The sequence below is a fragment of the Canis lupus genome, chromosome 35 (genome assembly GCF_003254725.2).
Source record: "Canis lupus dingo isolate Sandy chromosome 35, ASM325472v2, whole genome shotgun sequence".
NCBI classification, from domain to species: Eukaryota; Metazoa; Chordata; class Mammalia; order Carnivora; family Canidae; genus Canis; species Canis lupus.
Genome location: NC_064277.1, coordinates 5575390 through 5590345, shown reverse-complemented (window position 1 = coordinate 5590345; position 14956 = coordinate 5575390).

Genomic DNA, 14956 nt, shown 5'->3' with positions numbered 1-14956 from the left:
AAAGAAGAAAGAAGGAAGAAAGAAGAAAGAAGAAAAAGAAGAAGGGAGTGTGACATCATCTTTGCATTAGTGCTATAGTTTTCTTCAATGTCTTCTTTGCAGGTGCAGTTTCAATCATCACTGTAGTCCCAAACCAGACCAAGCCTTTGTAGTATTGATGCATCTACCTCACTTCAAGCCTTAGCAACTGTGTAAATAGTATTTTTAAGGCTGAGTTTCTGTGCCAGTACAGTTCTTGTACTGAAAATCGTAGAACCTACAGTGCTAAAGAAAGCATGCAGTTTGGGTCTTTTTTTTTTTTTATGTGTTTAAAACAGGAAATTATTTTATCAAAACAAAGTTGGGAGGTTTCAGCAAGGAGCCCTACCATTCTTGATCAACTGCAGACCCAATGGGAAGTTGGACTTGACCCTACAGAGACCTGAAATTGCACAAGGAAGGAAACTGGAGGAAGAGACACTTTTCTCATGCCCCAGGCAACAGCTCAGCCAGTGAGAAGCCACCATACTTAGAACTCTCAGTTTACTCTACTGGACTTTTACTTTACCACTGCTTTCCCAACTTACTCCTTTTCTCCTTGAAAAAGCCTGCCTCTCATTTGTTCCCCAGACTTGTCTGCAGCTGGCACAGCTTGTTTGTCCTGGGACTGCAATTCTCTTTTACGCCCAAGTAAACTCATCTTTTGCTGGAAAAATAACTGGCAGTTTTTACCTTTAAGGTGATCAAGGGCATAAAATTCTTTAGTCACCAAGGCTCTATTACAGATGTCACACTGTTGGGTTAGGCAAAAGTAGTATCAACAGCATTACTTTTCACAATAAGTTGAAAAGTAAGGCTGTGTGAAATAGTTAACTAGGAACAATAAAATTTCATTTTTCTTCCTGTCCACTTTATCATTAGTGACCTTGTATTGCTGATACAAAGTGGTAATGAACTGTTCAGAAAATACTTCTCTGGTTACCTCTGTTGTCTTATATAAATAATCATTCCTAAGTAAAATACATATACACTAATCCACCCTTATGGGGGGAGATATATTCCAAGCCACCCAGTGTGTGCCTAAAACTGTGGATAGTAAGGAACCCTATATATCCTGTTTTTTCCTAAGCATACATACCTGTGATAAAGTTCACCTTATAAATGAGGCCCAGTAAGAGATTATTAAAACCAAATGATAATAAAATAGAACGATTATAACAATATGCTCTAGGGATCCCTGGGTGGCACAGCGGTTTGGCGCCTGCCTTTGGCCCAGGGCGCGATCCTGGAGACCCAGGATTGAATCCCACGTCGGGCTCCCGGTGCATGGAGCCTGCTTCTCCCTCTGCCTATGTCTCTGCCTCTCTCTCTCTCTGTGACTATCATAAATAAATAAAAATTAAAAAAAAAAAACAATATGCTCTAATAAAAGTTATGTGAATATAACCTTTCCCAAAATTGTTAGAGAAGCCAAGAACACAGTTGAAACCTGGTCAAATAGGACAAAAGTTTTACAAATTAAACTGTACACACTCAGGTCCTGGTCACCCCAGCCACAGTTCTTTCATCCTAAGAGTGAGACTATTATGAAAAAAGCCACATGCAAAGGAATTCAGTCAGCAGAGATAAGGCTACATGTTATCTAGATACCTCTACCCTGGAGGACAACTAGGAGGGGTTCTATACAATACACAAAGAATAAGATCAAGAAGAGTCCAGCTTGGATGTACAGAAGAACAGAAGACACAGTTTCTACACATTCTGGAAATAACTGGGCACCAGGAAAATTTATCTCCTCCTGGCCGGCCTGAAGTTAATATTAATAACCTGGATGTTTAAAATAGAAATATCCAGTTTTTATGTCAATAAACCCAGAAGCAATTATCTATGGACATGTACTTCTCTCCCACTGGTAAATAACCAATATAGGCTCAAAAGAACACTGTATTTGAAATCATTACTCTGCAATAAAATGAAAGGCTTACAAGAACTTTTTAACACACAGTTGTTCTGAGAGCGTCTCATACTCTTTCCTCAACTTTTGTCCATGCAAACACAATTATTATTTTGCACAGCATCTGGTGTGCCTAATTCCTGGAAATGACTATGGGCATTGATAAGAACAATGTTGCTTTTCTACCTTGGGCACTTCAACAGCACTAAAGAGAATAAAGTGAATAATCTGTTTTCTCTAGGTATTCACCAAGATGTGTTTTTCTCATTGATTCTGGAGCATGTAAGTGACAAAAGGGAGGCCTCCAAGGCAGGAAGCTGTCGTGCCAACTATACAAGAGGGTCTACAGCTCAGAAACACCAGTGGCCCCTTACCTTTCAAAAATGCTCTTATCTTGCATGGATAAATGAAAGTACTTCTTACCTTAAGTGACTATTTATTTATCCATCTCAACAATGTATTTAAGGCTGTGTTTAAGGATGAAAGCTACCAGCAAGAAAATTGGCACTGGACTTGGCTGCCTGGGGCACATGGCTTCCACAGACTGGCAAAGGCCCAGTTGCAGTATCAACGAGTATACCATTTGTCAAGACAATTACACAAGAAGAAGACTTGGCAGCTGCACATAGAGGGCAAGCCTGATGAGAGATGGTGCCAGGGCACAAGGATCAGAGAGCCCAAGAAATCCCTTGACACGTCAGTCTTCTTTTGTAATAGTTACCTTTTGTGTAGATAAGGTCTTTTATTAAAATTAAATCTAAGGGGGAGAAAAGAAGCAGGAAAAGCAATTTTAAAAGAGTCATTATCTGAATATACAATGTTCCTATTCAGAAGAGAGGTCTTTTCATCACTATAAATTCAGTTGAGAAATGACTATCAATATTTTTCTTTGCTAATAAATGCCATATTTCAAGAATGAGAGATTTGAAAATGTACTATCACACTGGAGCTTCTTAATTATTCAAGAATAGAGAGGTCCTCAAGAGAAAAGTGTCTTGTGATGGACACAAAGACAAATGGAAAAGTACGACACTAGGTTCCAGGAGAAATGAGTTTTGTTGTCCTAAGTCAAAAGGTTAAAATCTGTAATTAAACAAATGCATGAGGGAATGACTGCAAACCAAAGATGCTAAAAATTAATTTGAAGACTGGTTAATAAGTATCTAAAGACATCACCGTATTTGGAATTGCAAGGAGATTCCAACCACTCTTGCACTATTTTTCACTTATGAAAAGTATCATCAGTTAAAATTAAGATCACATAACCAATATCCATTAATATGAATGAACCTTTCCTCGATATGCCAGGGAAAAAGTTCCTCTCCCTGCATGTAAACTATAAGAGACACACTCACTGTTAGACAAATGTATCAGACTCATCCTTTATGCTCCCTAGCATGTTAGCAAACTCAAGTGAAACATCAAAACTCCTAGTTGAGTAACTTGAACCAACCTACTAGTAATCACTTATATTTGGTTTAAATGAAAAGTATATACTGTAGTTCTCCATATTCCACATTTGGAGAATGACAGAATAATTATCCGCTAACTTCTGCATTTAAGATAACTGTATAATAATCTTACTAATGGGGGCACCTGGGTGGCTGAGTTGGTTAAATGTCTGCCTTCAGCTCAGGTCATGATCCCAGGGTCTTAGATCAAGCCCAGCATTGGGCTCCCTGCTCGGTGGGGACTCTGCTTCTCCCTCTCCCTCTGCTGCTCCCCCTGCTTGTGCTCTCTCACTTGCTTGCTTTCTCACATAAATAAATAAAAATCTTTAAAAAATATAATAATAATCTTACTAATGTAAATGTACATAACAGTCTTAAAATTAAAAACTACTCGGCTAATGAAAAAGAATAAAGTTTTCACCCAGAAATAATTTAGCAAGCAGAATAGATATGGCAAGTAAAATTAAAACCTATTTTAAATCAACTCATGAGACTGCATATTAAAAACTATTTTAGGTTATTAGAAATATTAACATTACATAGAAGAAATAGCCTCCAGGTTAAAAATTATTTTCTCCTAAATATTCTAAATAAACTGATTTTATCTAAGATTCCCCAAATAAAGTCACTGCATATAAAATCCTGGAGTCTGGGCTGCAGTGGAGGAAGGAGTATATTATGGCACACAACGGCTCTGTGCCAATCCTCAGTTCCACAGTTATTAAGCCGATGCTACCAGCCTGGAATATGTCTCCACTGGCAAATGGTGACATAACATCACCTCCTCTCTGATGTGTTTTCTTCTTCTTCGTTTTATTCTTTCTTTTATTTTGTTCTCAGGACAACACAAAAAACATAAACTGTCCAGAGTCACATGTACTAACTGAAAATTGAAAGCACTAAAAGGCAGCATCAGGACTCAAGCCCAGGCCTTCTGACTTAGCCAAGTGCCAATCCTGTCCCATCACTTCCATTTCCAGCCCTCTCTTGATAAATATGGGCCTTCCTTGCTTTATCCAACAGGCAGTACTGATAAGTTCCTTGGCAATTTTCTTTTCAAACCAAAAACACACTTTCCCACTGACATGCTTCATAATTGCAGAGATGTTTTATCTCTGTGAAACCACGTCTTCTCCTTTGTACTTTCCTCACACCGAACTGAGCCATGTCTCCTCTCTTCCCCATATGCACATAAAACCCTCTCTGAACGCATCTAAGAGCTGCTAGTCAATCTACTAGACCTTAAGCGACTGGAGGACAGGGACAATGTTTTTGTCCTTAAAAAAAGAAATGTTTTTCCAAGTCAAAAAGAGTGAACCCCATTAGAAATATCCATGTTACATATTTCTCTATTACTGTTCTGCTAAGACACTATTCATGAACTCGTAGTGACAAGTCCACTGTGCCACCCTCTCCACACAGCACATTTAATGAATAGTAGTTAAAAGTAAAGTACAGCTCTGACGTTCATTTAGCAAGCCATTTAGAAGGATGGAAGTAAAACAACATTCTTTCTTACTTCAGAGAGGCTGTTGTGTGCACGCTAAATCATTTCCTCAATATAGAGACCAGATGGCAGAAGAGTGAAATATAGGCCCACTTACGAGGGTCCCATCAGCCCCAATCAGCCCAGATTATATTGTGCTCTCCACTAACACTGCCCTATAAAAAACATAGTTCTGCATTTCTCTATATGCTTCGTAACTAGTAAGGATTAGCAAGTACATGAAAGCAATTGAAATTGCAAAAGATATATGAAATAAAAACAATGAAAAGAATATATACACAGTCCATTCTCATTATTCCCAGTAGTTATGATCTATAACATCTCTGAGAACACTAGATTAGCGAATACTAAACCACTGCTCCTAGGGGAAATACAGTTTCCTGTGAGCCTCTGTTGACATTTTTGTCAACTAATCAATGCATAACCTTGTTTAATGTGTGTTTCTGTTAAAAGATACTCTATTTAATATATACTGTTGATTCACTTATATTAAACTCACAAACAACAGCACTATAACTCAGTCCTGAATGAAGCTATCTAACACAGGTATTTTCTCCATTAGGCACATCACAGTCTTCCTGAGCTTTGTAGCATGAGACGGTACTTTAGTAGTACTCTTGCAGACCATTTTAAACAGCAAAATCATCCAAAACAAATGCAAAAATGTAAAAAAACATGGCACTAGATAGACGGCAAAAAGGATACGTGTTTACAGTATGAGCCGGAAACAAAAAGGCAAACCATTGCTTTGTTGGACCTCAGGTGGAAATATGGATGCATCAAAGTTATAATGCTCTGTACGTGTTCTCAAATGACTGGAAAAGCCCCAGAAGTGTTGATTTTGAGGTTACAAACCAATGTCAGCAATTAGGAAAATTCACAAATACAGAATCCATGAATAATCCATAAACGATAAGGACTGCACGCACGTCAAGATACTGACAAGAGGGATGCCTGGGTGGCTCAGTGGTTGAGTGTCTGCCTTTGGCTCAGAGCGTGATACCTGGGGTCCTAGGATCGAGTCCCACGTCAGACTCCCTGCGAGGAGCCTGCTTCTCCCTTTGCCTATGTCTCTGCCTCTCTTTCTGGATCTGTCATGAGTGAATAAATAAACAATCTTTAATAAAAAATATATATATACTGACAAGAGTAGATGCTCCAAGGAAGGAAAGTGGGTGGCTGGGAGGCATAGGAAGAGAGGAAAAACTTACTTTTGTACCAAAGTATTATAACCTCTTGAATTGGGGGAGAGAGGGAATTTTATGATAAAACATCATTATACCTACTAATAATGTAAGAAAAGTAAAAGTAAGTTTTGAGTTCTGACAGTAAAAAGACAAGCAAATAAGAATAAGGAGGAATGAAAATATAATCAAACACATCCAAAAATGGAAAATCACAAACATATGGAAAACCACTGGTACAAAAATACTCTGAAAGGTTACTATACTCTTTAACAAAGGCTATAAACAAAATTTAAACTTTTCTCAGTGACAACAGTCATCCTTTAGGAAAAGCTAATGCTATTCTTGCAATTACAGATTTTTTAGTGTTTTAAATTTTTTGCTGCTTTGATTTCAATTGGCCAACAGAACCTCTACCACTATTCTAATAGGACTAACAGATCTGCCATCCTCTCTGAGTTTGAGGCTTTCACTCTGTTGTAAGCTATCAGGGAAGCAAAATAATTAAGCTTGTTAGAATTAAATGCTAAGTATCCATAAGACTTGAGTGCAGACCTAAGAAAAGTGTCTGGTTTAGTGCAGGACTACTGAAATGACCAGTTTTTAATTCCTACAGGCTTTTAATTCCCAGACCTTGACTGTGCACCAAAAGAATGACATGGATCGAAAATTATCTCTGGATATAATGGAGATGTTAACATATTAAGATTTGGAAATATTTTTCACTTAGACTAGAATATATGTCTGTGTCTACTGTTTTAAGAATTCACTTCAAAAAGTACAAAATTGCAAAGAAGAGGAGCTCAGAAACTTGGTTTGCCATTTTACCTTGGGCTTCATTCTTCTACAGCCTTTCCAACATTTGAAAGGAAGGTTCTCTCTGTGGCTAATTAGGCAAGTATGGACATTTGAAAAGAAACTTAAAGTCAGAGGGACCTTAAAGATGAGCTAGACCAACTATGGCATTTGACAGATGTGAAAATTGAGGCCCAGAGACACCTTTCCTGTAGACACCAAGTCAACTAAAGACCAGGCCTTCTATTCTCATTTACTTGTCACCTAGTGCTCATTCCATGATCCCACCTGTATTTCCATTCACACAAAGAAAGCACAAACACTCACAGAGTAGTAAGCAAATACTTGAACGGAGTGAGCATTATACACTTAAATTATTTTAGCTTTTAGAATTTTTGCCAAAACAATCTTGAAGAAGAAAAACAAAGCTGAAGGCATCACAATTCCAGAAGTTCTATTACAAAGCTGTAGTAATCAAAACAGTAGGACACTGGCACAAAAACAGACACATAGATCAAAAGGACAGGATAGAAAACCCAGAAACAAACCCACAGTTTTATGGTCAATTAAACAAAGCAGGAAAAAATATGCAATGGGAAAAAGACAGGCTCTTCAACAAATGATGTTGGGAAAATTGGACAGCCACATGCAAAAGAATTAAACTGGACCACTTTCTTACATCACACACAAAATAAGCTCAAAATGGAATAAAGACCTAAATCTAAGACCTGGCAACATAAAAATCCTGTAAGACAGTGCAGGCAGTGATTTCTTTGACACAGGCCTTAGCAACATCTTCCTAGATATGTCTCCTGAGGCAAGGGAAACAAAAGCTAAAATAAACTATTGTGAGGACATAAAAAAAAAAAAAAAAATCTCTGAACATCAAAGGAAATAATCAACAAAACTAAAAGGTAACCTACTGAATGGGAAAAGATATTTGCAAATGACATATCTTTTTTTTCTTTTTTTTTTTTTTTTTAAATTCATGAGAGACACAGAGAGGCAGAGACGCAGGCAGAGGGAGAACCAGGCTCCACGCAGGGAGCCCAATGTGGGACTCGATCCTGGGTCTCCAGGATCATGCCCTGGGCTGAAGGCAGCACTAAACTGCTAGGCCATCCCGGCTGCCCTCAAATGACATATCTGATAAAGGGTTAATATCCAGAATATATAAAGAATGGATATGACTCAACACCTAAAAAATAATCCAATTTAAAAATGGGCCGAAGACAGGAACAGACATTTCCCCAAAGACATCCAGATGGCCAAAAGACACATGAAATGATGCTCAACATCACTTGTCAACAGGGCAATGCAAATCAAAACTACAATGAGGTATTGCCTTATAACTGTCAGAATGGCTAAAAGCAAAAACACAAGAAACAAGTGCTGGTGAGGATGTGGAGAAAAAAGAACCCTCTTGCACTACTCATGGGAATCCAAACTGGTGCTGCCACTATGGAAAAATAGTATGGAGGTTCCTCAAAAAGTTAACAGAACAATCCTATAATCTAGTAATTGAACTACTGGGCATTTACCCAAAGAAAACAATAACACTAATCCAAAAAGATATATACACCCTTCTTTTATTGCTATTTTCTTTACAATTGCCAAATTATTTAAGCTTCCTTAGTGTCCATCAATAGATGAATGGATAAAGATACACACACACACACACACACACACACAGAAATATTATTCAGCCATAGAAAATAATGAAATCTTGCCATTTTTAACAACATGGAGCTAGTGAGTATAATGCTAAGTAAAATAAGTCAGAGAAAAACAAATACCAGATGATTTCACTCATATGTAGAATTAAGAAACAACTGAACAAAAGAAAACAGAGAGAGAGAGACACAGAAATCAAGAAACAGACTCTTAACTATATAGATCAGAGGGATGGTTCCCAGACGGGCAGTGAGTGGGCGGATGGATGAAATAGGCTATGAGGATTAAGAGGACACTTCCTATGATGAGCACTAAGTAATGTACAGAATAGTTGGATCACTATATAATACACCTGAAACTAATATAACATTGTATGTTAACTATACTGGAATTAAAAGTAAAGACAATAAAATCAAAAAAAAAAAGAAAAAAGAAAAATCAATGCTAATCTTTTGAAAAAGGAGCATTATATTTAAGTCTTCATTCCAGAAATAAAAGTTACTGTCAACCTTATAAATGGGGAAAAAACAAAAGCTGTTTTCAAATATTTATGGCCAGAGATTTAGTCTGTTACACATTGTACTTGTCTTTTTATGGCAATGGCAAAAGTATGCTGCCTTTAAATGACTAAATAGGGCAAAACAAGAAACTGAGTATTCCCATTTGGAAAAACCCTAAATGTCTAATTCTAAGGAGTTGGTGAAATAAAGTATGATACTTTAAATTAATTTTAAGAAGAGGCCATTAGACCAAGGTGGCTGTAATGCCATATAGAAGCAAACCAAACGCCTATAGAAGCAAACCAAAATCTAAGCTTGCAAATGCCTCAAGATTATGAAATCAAAATTTCAGAACATTAACAACCAACCAATTGGCTTCAAGCCATGGCCAATCAATTAATTTCCTTACTTTGCTTCCACCTTTTCTCTATAGAAGTCTCCTGTGGAGTGCTCCTAACCATTCTTGGTTTGGCATTGCTCAATTCAAATCTGTATTTGCTCAAACTCTTAAAATGTTTAATGTGCATCCGGTTACCTTTTAACAGTTCAAATGATATGAGAGAAAACAGTAATTAAAAATATCTTTTGACATTGGGCAATGATTGTAAAATAGATAAAGCAGCTAAAATATTATACATATAACATGCTGCCTTTATTTTTTACATATGTTTGTGACTTATCCTAGAAAAACTACTGTAAGAGCATATGAAAAAATTAACTACATCTGATTTCCCCCATCCTGCTTTTACACACTAAGCTTCTGTAACAGGAAGAGGAGAAATGTAGTTAATCACTGTCAATATTCTGTCAAAATACTCCTGAAAATCTTCCATGGGCTATATAAGGAATACATAAGAAATTAGTTTTTTGGAGATGTAGATTTTTGCGGGTTTGCTAAACTTCAAGTCCACCAACCAGTAGCTGTTCATCGTACTGTGACATGTTCCCACAATCTAAAAAAATTAATTTTGCATCTTCCTATCCAGTTCTTTTGGCCATAAAGCTTATTGCCCTTATAAAAACTAAAGCCTTTGTAGGAAAAGAAAAAGTTTTCCTTCATCTTCTTAGGGTTTATAGCAGGGCTTGAAAATTAAACCGACAAAGACAGATTAACAAGAGAAAAACACGCAAATTTTACTAAATGTTTACAATGTATATGGAAGCCTTCACAAGAGAATCAAGGCCCAACACAGTGACCAGAGCAGGAAATTGTCCTATCTTATAAACAAAGAAACAATCAATTTGTGAAGGGTGAAGGGTAGTAAATGATTAAGTAACTAAGAAGGTAAGGGTTAGTTTAACAAGGTTTGTTTGTACAGATTTCTCAGCCCCAAATTCCCTCTCCAGTGATAGAAATGCATCCTTTCCTCCAAGTACAGGGAGGGTACCTTTCATATGGGAGATTTATTTCCTGCTTTCAGAGAAGAGAGTGGGGAGAAGCAGAGTGACCTTCTTGCCTCTGTCATTTTTTCAAATTCCTTAAGCTTAAGACTTTCAATATGCCAAGGTGCCCTTTTGGGGGACAAGTCCTGGGCATATAAAGGTGAATAAAGGATGGCCCTCTACTCAAATTCAGTCTGGAATTCAATACGGCAGAGTGAAGTAAGTACAGCTCTGACATACCTGAAGCTATAATATCCTCCCTGGTTAGTACCCTACCATTTAGATGTTTCTGCATCCCAAATATTTATATCCAGACTTGTCTTCACTCTTTGTATTTTCAGAAACTAGTAGTGAATTTGGCAAAAAGTAGGAACTTACTAAATGAGTAAAGACTGACAAATATACAAAGGGCTAGAAGACAACCCAGCTCTCTACAGGAAATAGCTTTTAAGGTGATTTTTAAAATTAAACTTTTAATTTTGAAATAATTATAGATATATAAGCAGTTATAATAAATACTGCAGAGAGAACCCATGGACTCTTTGCCCATTTTCCTCCAATGAGAACATCTAGCAAAACTACAGCACCAAGATCACAACCAGGATACTGACATCAAAAAGTTCACGACACAGAATATTCTGACACAAGGAGCTCTCAAGCTGGCCTTTCACAGCCATGCTCACTTCTCCACCGACCATGTCCATCACTCATGGTAACCAGGAAGGCCTGTGCTCCAGTCCCATAACTTCAGAATTTCAAGAATATTATATAAATGGCATCATACAATATAGGATCACTTAAGATTGCGTATTTTCATTCAGCTTAATTCTCTAGAGTCATCCAGGTCGTTACATTAAGACTTTGTTTCATTTTATCGATGACTAGTACCCATGTGTGAGACGTAGAATTAACTATATATATATATATTCTCTGCCCCTGGCTTCTGGCAAAGAGCCCCTAAAACTCATAAATTTCTAAGCGATTAAGAACAGTAGGGACATCTCTTGTTCTACTACTTGGTCCTTGGCCCCATCCCTAACACAGGGCTTCTAAAACCCTTGTAAATTCCTACATGGTAAGAGCACTAGGAATAACTTTTGTCCTAAGGAGGCAACTACAGGTGAGCTCATGGGAGGCTGATCACCAGAAAGACCAAGTAGAAGCTTAGAATATTCAGCCCTACCCCCTATCCTCTAAGGAAGGGAGAGTGCCTAGAAATGGAATTAATAATTGATCACGCCTATGTGAGAAAGCCTCCATGAAATCCTAACAATACAAGGTTCAGAGAACTTCCGGGTTGAACACATCCACACTAGGACGGTGATGCATGCCAACTCCACAGAGACAGAAGCCCCTGACTCAGGGACCCCTGCTAGACCTCATCCTATGTATCACTTCATCTAGCTGTTCAACTGTACCCTTTATCATATTCTTTAATAAACTGGTAAATAAAAACGTTTCCCTGCGTTCTGTGAGTCACTCCAGCAAACTGATTGAAACTGAAGAGGGAGTTGAAGGAATCTCTACTTTATAGGCAGTTGCTCAGAAGCACAGATGACACAGTGGGCAGCTAAAGTGTATATGTGTGTGTTATAAGACTGAGCCCTTAACCTGTGGAATCTGACATTATCTCTGGGTAGAGAGCGCTAGAATTAAATTGTGGGACACCTAGCTGATGTCTGCAAATTGCTTATTGATGTGGAAAAAAATCTCTAAATACTCAGTGACCAGAAGTTTCAGAAAGGAAGCACTCTCTGTAAAGGTAAAAAAAGACAGACACACAGGATAAGGGGAATACATCATAGGGGAGAAGTGGGTTTTTCCTAGATAGGAAGGAAAATAATGGAGAGTTTTTGCTTTATACCATAATATGAATGAACTACAGTTTAACGATTCATACTTTGAAGGATATCTGGGTCGTTTCTGTGTTTTGGTTATTATAAGGAAGAAAGCTGCTATGAATATTCATGTACAGATTTTTATGTGTGCCTACGTATTCACATCTCTGGGATAAATGCCCAAGAGTGCAACTGCTGGGTCACATGAGAGTTGTGTGTTTAGTTTCATAAGAAACTGCCAAACTGCCTTCCAGAGTTGCTGTACGTTTTACTTCCTACCAACAATATATGAGTGATACAGGTTCTGTACATGCTCCCCAGCCATTTGTGGTTGTCAAGCTACTTTTTATTTTTGCCATTCTGATAGGTATGTAGTGATATCTCATTGTGGTTTAAGTTTGCATTTCCCTCATGGGTAATGATGAAGGGTATCTTTCTAGGTGTTTATTTGCCATCTGTAGATATTCTTTGGTAAAATGTTCGTTCATGGTTTTGTCCATTTTCTACTTGTACTAGTTTTTACTGTGGAATTTTGAAAGTTCTGTATATGTTGGATGCTGGTCCTTTATCAAATTTGTATTTTGTGAATATTTTGTAATTTATCTTTTCATCCTCTTAATAGGGTCTCTAGCAGAGTAAAAATCCAATTTTGATGAGATCCAATTTATCCATTGTTTTCTCGTATGAATAATGGTTTGAGTGTCAAGTCTTGGAATTACTTGTCAAGCCCTAGAACCCCAAATTTTTCTTTTTTTTTTCTAAAAGAATGATACTTTTGCATTTTACATTTTTAAGTTCATGTGCCATTTTGAGTTAATTTTTATATAATGTATGAGGGTTAACCCACAGTTTTGCCAATTGATGTCCAACTGCTCCAGCACCATTTTGCGAAAACGTTATCCTTTCTTCCATCAAATTCCTTTTTTCTAGATTCCCTATTCTGTGTCTACACCTCTCTCTACCCCTACCATATTACTATAGCTATAGTAGGTTTTAATAATAGGTAGAATGATTCCACTGACTTTACTCTTTTTCAGGATGATTTTTAACTATTTTAGGACCTGTGCCTTTGCCTACAAATTTTAGAAGAGGCTTGTGAACAAAAAATCTTGCTGGTTCCAAAGAGTACAGCAGAGAAAGGGATGAGGTCATATTACAAAGGAGAAGCCTGACAAATACTACCTCAGCCAGGTGATCAAGGTCAACATTGACAGTGATAAGTTATACTGGTAGTACAAATCCATGATATGATGTGATGAAAATGGCCATTACCACTGTCGCTGCTCTCCAAAAAACAAACAAAAACCCATCCACATCACCCTAGTCTAATCATGAGAAAAACATCACACAAATGCTGAGAGGCATTCTAAAAGTATCCCACAGATACCCCTTGAAACTGTCAAGGTCATCAAAATCAAGAAAAGTCTAAGAAACTGTCCAGCTCACAACAAAGATGACTACATATAATGTGGTACCCTGGATGGGATTCTGGAACAGAAAAAGGACATCATGTAAAAAAAATAAGGAAATCTGAATAAAGTTTGGACTTCAGTTAATAACAATGTATCAATACTGGTTCATTAATTGTACCAAATATACCATACTAATGTAAAATGTTAATAAGAGGAGAAATGAGAATGGGATGCATGGAAACTCTTTATCTTCCCAATTTTTCTATAAATCTAAAACTGTTCTAAAATAAAAACTTTTTTTTTTTTTTTTAGATTCTATCCATTCATTAATGAGAGATAGGCAGAGACACAGGCAGAGGGAGAAGCAGGCTCTCTGAGGGAAGCCTAGTGTGGGATTCAATCCCAGTACCCTGGGATCACGACCTGAGCCAAAGCCAGATGCCCAAACACTGAGCTACCCAGGTGCCCCCAAATAAAAACTTTTATATACATTTCTAAGACAGGTGTCCAAAGATTAAAATTTAGTACGACTAATAATTTTTACTGTTTCATCAAGGACATCTTTAAGTGAAAACAAAAAAAAGTTTTGCTAGGGTTTTCATAATACTTGCATTGAACAATTTAGGAAGAACTGACATCCTCACTATGTTGAATCTTCCAATCTGTGAACACAGTATGTCTCTACATTTATTTAGGTCTTTGATTCTTTCAAAAGCGTTTTCTAATCTTCAGCATATAGATCCAAGACAGGTTTCATTAAATATATTCCTAAGTATTTCATTTTCTAAAGAGTAACTGTAATTAGTTTTGTGTTTATAACTTTGGTTCCCAGATGTTTATTGCTAGTGTACAAAAATGTGATGGATTTCTATTGGTAGGTATTATATCCTGTGACCTTACAGAATTCACTTACCAGTTTTAAGAGTTCTGTTTTGTTCTGTTCTGTTTTTGGTAGATTCTTTGGGATATTCTGCAAATACAATCAATCATCTGTAAAAAGGGATAGTTTGTTTCTTCTTTTCCAATTTAAAGGCCTTTGATTTCTTGTTCTTACCTTTCAACAGTGGCTAGAACTTCCAACACAATGTTGAATAGAGTGTTAAGAGAAGATAGCCTTGCCTTGTTTCCAACTTAGAAAGCATTCAGTCTTTTAGCATGAAACATGATGTTTAACTGGAGTTTTTTATAGATGCCCTTTCTTAAGTTGAGGAAATTCCCCTCTATTCATAGTCTGCTGATAATTTTTATCTTGAATGAGTATTGGATTTTGTCAAACATT